The sequence below is a fragment of the Aulonocara sp. 'chitande type north' Nkhata Bay genome, linkage group LG20 (genome assembly GCF_057382095.1).
Source record: "Aulonocara sp. 'chitande type north' Nkhata Bay isolate Kocher_YH1m ecotype deep benthic linkage group LG20, A_spYH_male_GT1.1, whole genome shotgun sequence".
NCBI lineage: Eukaryota > Metazoa > Chordata > Actinopteri > Cichliformes > Cichlidae > Aulonocara > Aulonocara sp. 'chitande type north' Nkhata Bay.
Window position 1 is genome coordinate 38,350,574 of NC_141363.1, and position 6,890 is coordinate 38,357,463.

Below are 6,890 nucleotides of genomic sequence, written 5' to 3' on the forward strand. Positions count from 1 at the left end.
GGACACACATGTTTATGGCTTTATCTTATAGAACTCAATGTCCCCGTGCTGGGAAAACGGGTTTTAAAGCTGTGTGAGCTAAGATTTTAAAGTTATTCACATAATGAAAACTTATACTTTGTTTCAGGCGAGTTCCCCATTCAAATGCATGTAACAGTGAGAAACTCACTGTCTTGGCGAAAGAAAGCGTTTTTGTACAACTTCATATAAATCGCTGTAACTTTTGATAGAAGACTCGGACACACATGTTTATGGCTTTATCTTATAGAACTCAATGTCCCCGTGCTGGGAAAACGGGTTTTAAAGCTGTGTGAGCTAAGATTTTCAAGTTATTCACATAATGAAAACCTATACTTTGTTTCGGGCGAGTTCCCCATTCAAATGCATGTAACAGTGAGAAACGCACTGTCATGGCAAAAGAAAGCGTTTTTGTACAACTTCATATAAATAGCTGTAACTTTTGATAGAAGACTCGGACACACATGTTTATGGCTTTATCTTATAGACTTCAATATCCCCGTTTTGGGCAAACAGGTTTTAAAGCTGTGTGAGCTAAGATTGTCAAGTTATTCACATAATGAAAACCTATACTTTGTTTCGGGCGAGTTCCCCATTCAAATGCATGTAACAGTGAGAAACGCACTGTGTTGGCGAAAGAAAGCATTTTTGTACAACTTCATATAAATAGCTGTAACTTTTGATAGAAGACTCGGACACACATGCACTGTAAACCCCAACAGTCTACCTGACTTATAAAGTTTCTGGATATAACAATTGAAACTCCTCACATAGTTAAAACAACTTAAAACTTTTCTGTTCGGTTAACGATTCAAACAGTTATAATTGTACATGGCTTAGAAGTTAAGAGTAAATACTGCTTTCTTAATTATGATTTTTGAGTAAATGTTTTTTTTCCGAGCTCCGCATGTCATGACGTCATGACCTTTTCTCTCTAACCTGAACGACGTTGACAGAAAATTCTGTTCAATATGGCTGCCCTTCTCGAGCGACTGGAGAACACATTTGGAGAAACTTGTAAGTAAAACGGAACCTTCGTTATGTTTAGTTTTTTTCCGTAAAAAAGCAAGTATATTAATATGTTGCAGCCAATAACTTGTTTTCGAATGCGCTGTTGTGTTAAAAGCACAGACCCAGGTGGTGAATAGTTGTTCGCGCTCTTTTTCAAACATAGATTATGTCGTCAGTTTTACAGTTTTAACCGATTAAAACAGTTTTACGAAGAATCACACAAAGAAAGGGTCTTAGTGATATTTCAACGACCCCTTGCCAACGCAAGAAATTTGGCGTTTTTACAACAGCAGCCTCATTGTTCGGCAGGTTTTTTTTTTTCTTCTCATTAGCATCATTCAAAAGTGACTTAGCTAGCAGTGGCAACTTCTATCTAAAACAATTGAAATATAGCAAGGTGTTGTATATTTAGTGTGCTAATAAGGTTTTCAATATTTTTATTTTTTCTTCCAAGGCTGAAGACCGAAGACCAAAAGACAGAAGAAAAAAAATTCAGACTGCAATTAATTTCAGGTGGAGACAGTAAACACAGGTGAGTTGAAAGATCTATTGAAGAGTCCTTTCTTCATGGCCATTAAACATTTTTAGGTTAAAAGACCTGTGTCATGAATCGCTGTGCGGCAGGCAGGAGTTGGACCCAAAATGCAGGACTCAGACTCAGGGGATGAACTCAAAATCACATCTTTAATTGCTGGTCACAGAAAACGAGCATACAAAACTAAACTGGGAAAATATAAACTCACACCTTGCAGAGAGGCACAGGAGGAAACACACAGCTTGAGGGACGACGCAGCACTGACTCAGAGAAACACAGGGTTTAAATACAAAGTGAAGTAACGAGGGGAATGAGACACAGAAGGAGAGCACAGCTGGGAGAAATCAGAACTGACGAGACAAGGGAGCAAAGTAGGATACACTCACATGAGACACAGACCTTCAAAGTAGAACAGGAATTAGCACAGATGCAAACTAGACTAGGGGAGACAGAGCAACTAAGAAACACAGAGGGCAGCTACCAAATACTCAGAACTAAACAGAATACAAGAACACCAAACTAAGACACTACACTAAAGAACAAGCTGGGACAACAAAGAGAACTAAGAACATAATACAAAAAACTCAGAGGCACAAGAAACTCAAAACACTGGGTCACTGACCCAGGACCGTGACAACCTGTTTTTTAAAAAAAAATCATGCCCTGGCTTTGTCACACCGAATCAAATAAATTCAAATTCAAATTCAAATTTTATTTGTCACGTACACAGTCATACACAGTACGATATGTAGTGAAATGCTTGGACAACTGCTCGTGACCTAAAGAAAACAAAAAAGGAAAAGGCTATGAATAAGATAGGAAATAAATATGAAAAATTAAAAAGGGTAAATTTAACTAGGAAGGAATAAAATATAAATTAAGGTTAAAAATGAAATAACTGTACAACACAAATTAGAATGAAGGGTAAATTTAACTGGGAGAATAAGATAAAATATATAAATTAAAGTTGAAAATAAAATAACTGTACAACAAAATACACAATATAGAACTATATAAGAATGTATGAAGAAATATAAATAAATATATACACAATAACAGCAGCATATACACAATAACAGCAGCGTGATTTAAGTAATGAAGTGAAACAATGTCCAGAATGTCCAGTGTGTGTAAGAACTGTATGTGTGGGTCAGTACTGTGTGGTGGTGTGATTGAGAGACCGTATCGCCTGCGGGAAGAAGCTCCTCCTCAGTCTCTCTGTGTTGGTCTTCAGGGAGCGGAATCGCTTTCCTGACCTCAACAGAGAGAACAGTCTGTTGTTGGGATGGCTGAGGTCCTTCACGATCTTCCTGGCCTTGGTCCAGCACCGCCTGCTGTAGATTGAGTGCAGGTCAGGGAGCTCGGAGCGGATGGTGCGCTCAGCTGACCGCACAACCCTCTGTAGAGCTCGTCTGTCCTGCACGGTGCTGTTCCCGAACCAGGTTAAGATGTTTCCCGTCAGGATGCTCTCTATGGTGCAGGAGTAAAAGTTCCTGAGCACCTTGGAGGGCAGTTGGAAGTCTCTCAAGCGTCTGAGGTGGTAGAGACGCTGACGGGCCTTTTTCACCACGGTGTTGATGTGACAGGACCATGACAGGTCCTGCGTGATGTGAACTCCGAGGTATTTGAAGCTGTCCATTCTCTCCACTGGGCACTCGTTGATGACAGGGGTCTGGTAGTTCCTCTCATGTTGAAAAGATCTATTTTCATGGCTCCCCCCATTACCATTTCCTTGTACTTCTTTCTACCAGTCTATTTTATTTTGTGACATTAACATCTTAAATGTACCCCTAATTATTAATAGCTGTGTTAGTATTTATAATGCTTTTTTTTTTTTTTATCATGTGCAGCTCTACCAAGGGTCAGTGGCACAGTTCACCTTTTGTGGTAAGTTATAACACTTCATATGTGGTCACATAAGTAAGTTGTTTCATCAGTTGTTCAGTTCTTATAAAATGTTGTATAATTGTACCAAATCACTGAGGATACATCCAATGTGTAAATCACAATCAACAATTTTACTGTGATATTCGCTCGTGTTTAGAGAATCTCCATTAGCTTTGTTACTGAGTTTCCATTTTTGTAGGGCCAAATTTGTATTAAAAATTAATATTTTCATATGATGTGAAATGACTCAATCATTTCTAATTTTTAGAAGAAACCATTCATTAAGTCCCTTAAGGTGAAGATTTCATATATTGATAATGATAAAATTAACACAAATTAAAAGTTTCACTGATAAACACACAATTTTTCCTTGCTTTGAACCCCATGTTCTATATAGATTACAGCTCTGATCTGGAGAACACTATTTTAAAATACTGTGTAGGGTTTTTGTCAAATGATTAAGAAACAGACTCTCTGTCACAAGAGACAGAAAGGTTGTATCTTAAAAGAAAAGTCTCCAAAATTTAGTAGAGTCTGATGTCATGCAGTTTCATAAACATGTATTCTCCCCAAAGAATGACACCTGAAAACTTTGCGTTAAATGAACTTTTCTTTTCCCTTTTTAGGAGGCACCTGATATCAACGTGAAACGCACTGCAGTACTTCGTGCCCTTCCTGTATACCTGTGGGAGGAGGACCCAAAATTCTTTTAGACATGTAATGTAAGTGTATTTTTGCATTACTTAAATTCTGCCAGTAAGATAAAATGCTATGGATTTCTTTAAATACAATTTAATACCCTAGCAGCTAACAAATTGTACAAACAAAATACCCTCTCTTTAGAAAACCCTCACACACAAACACACACAGGTCAGGAGCAGGGCACAGGCATATCACAGCACTATGGCTATGCTGCAGGTGGCCCAAAAGCCAGGCTGAAGTCAAGATTTAGTTTCTTTTTGAGATAAAGTCATGAAATAAAAAATTACTTTTTTTTTTTAGAAAAATAACAAAAATACAAATTATGTAATGCAAAAAGCTAACACGTTAATGTACATTTTTCAAAAAAAGTAGAGTACCCTAACTCGTTACAAAGTAACCTACTACACTGCTGAATGTTTTGCTAGATTACAGGTCATGCTTGTCACATTCTCTCAAACCAACCTTACTTATTTAATTGGGGCAATCATGGCTCAAGAGCTGGCAGTTTGTCTTGTAATCAGAAGGTTGCCGGTTCGAGCCCTGGCTCCGACAGTCTCGGTCGTTGTGTCCTTGGGCAAGACACTTCACCCGTTGCCTACTGGTGGTGGTCAGAGGGCCCGGTGGCACCAGTGTCCGGCAGCCTCGCCTCTGTCAGTGCGCCCCAGGGTGGCTGTGGCTGCAATGTAGCTGCCATCACCAGTGTGTGAATGTGTCTGGATGACTGAATGTGTAAAGCGCTATACAAATACAGGCCATTTACCATTGATACTGTGTCTATTCCAGGCGGACGCATTGGATGAGTCGACCCTCATTGACACTCCAGTTGCCCTTCTCACTGTGGTTACCGACTAGGGCTGGGTATCGTCACTGATTTCTAGAATCGATTCAATTCCGATTCACAAGGTCCCGAATCGATTCGATCCACGATTCGATTCGATTTAAATCTGGGAAATTTTGACAGTCAGAAATATTATAATTCAGATCAGTACATTTACATATTTTTGTATCAATAAAAAGGAAGCTGACACAAGCAAGACTTTATCACAGGTGTGAGCATCACAGCAGATGCCTTTGTGTCAAAGTAGCTGAAGATAAAACACAGAAATACATGAAGGTGAGTTTCCTGGCCTGGGATTTTATAAAAATATTCTGCAGTACATCAAAAACGAAAGAAAACCATTAATCAACATATGAACATTACCTCTGAAGTTACAGCGGTTTTATTAGAGACACGGCGTTTTGCATTTTGAATAATTTTAAAAAGTTTAAATTTGTTCAGTATTGAACAGCAGAAATTAGGTTTTCTTTTCGGAAGTAAGTAAAAGGGAAAAAAACAGCAGCCGACAGCGCTGTAAACAACAGTAGACTTGTGCGTAACAAGCAAGCGAATAATGCAGAAAACAGACAGACAGAGAGAGACAGAGAGAGGGAGGGAGAGAGAGAGGGAGAGAGAGAGAGAGAGAGAGCTGTGCATCGCGGTGGAAGCAAAACAGGAAAAGTCAGAGTGAATTCATGACGATGTTTATGTGAAGCGTAGTTTGGATCTTCTTTTGCTGCTGGTTCGGTCAATGTTGTTTGGAGAGACATCAAACTAACAGCTTTAGAATCGGCGCATAAAGGGCGTGAACACAAAGCGCGGACCGCCGACAGATCAGAATCAGCGAGCTGTCGGCTTTCAGCCCCGAGCGTGAGAAAGGCGACATCTCACTGATTCTGATCTGCGGGTTTTGTCTTTGTGCAGAATCCGTGTACCTGCTCTCATTTACTGTCTTAGCTGTTTGGTGGTTCTTGAAATTTTGTGAGATGTCACCAGAGATTCTGGCATTTCGGGCAAAATAAATTTATATTAAAAAATCGATTCAGGATTTTAATGAATCGATTTTACGTTATCCAAGCCAGAATCGATTTTAATCGATGAATCGATTATAAAAACCCACCCCTATTACCGACGGCGCTTCCCAGTCCAGTCCATTTTACTTCCTCAAGCATGGCTGTTGTGGTGAAAGGCGACTAGGTGATGCGTGATATTCCCAGATTTGCAGATGCATTTGCTTTATTGTTTGGCTTGATCTATGCTCTGCATTTAGACTACCCCAGGAAGCTGGTTCACACATTTGCCTTTGTCCAAAATATCTTCATGGGGCTTGATGACGGCAAACCCCTGAAACCCCTGCCTACATGTTCTTAAGGAATGTAAGGCAATGTTTGTTAGGACATGCATCTCTGTTACTGAGCACTTTGTTTGAAGCACTTTAAGTTTACTACAGGCTTTGGGTGGATTTAACTCCATCAGTTTACCTAATTTTCCTATACTTGACTGCCTTATCTGGTTATTTGGAAGCTGATCGTCTTTGTACCCATTTTTAAAAATTGTTTTTCATTTCTATTTTTTAAAAAAGTGATTAGTATTTGACTTTTTGTTTTGCATTTTTGTGTATTTTGAGAAAGATGCAATTAGGACTGATGTCGTCCTTTGTGATTTTATAAAAAGATAAATGTTCTACACAGAATTTATAATGCTCACTTTATGGTGCTGATGTCCATGTTAGTTGTTTTATAAAAACATTTTTTTTTCTTTTTAATGTATTCATTCATTTGTTGGTTTAATTAATTAATTTATTTATTTATTTATTTATTTATTAATTTATTTATTATTATTTAAATATGAAAATATGATTTAAAAAGGAAAATGTCATGTTATATTTATTTTATTATTAATTTATGTTAAGACAATTTT

The 6,890-nt window shown here is 38.3% G+C and overlaps 1 long non-coding RNA gene across 1 annotated transcript; it reads left to right on the forward strand.

Annotated features, from left to right (window-relative positions):
• Positions 1-1,164: 1,164 nt before the first annotated feature.
• Positions 1,165-5,553, forward strand: LOC147306256 (uncharacterized). Its single transcript, XR_015126612.1, has 3 exons — positions 1,165-1,561; positions 3,415-4,173; positions 4,937-5,553. It is a non-coding gene; the product is annotated as an uncharacterized LOC147306256 (long non-coding RNA).
• Positions 5,554-6,890: the final 1,337 nt, after the last annotated feature.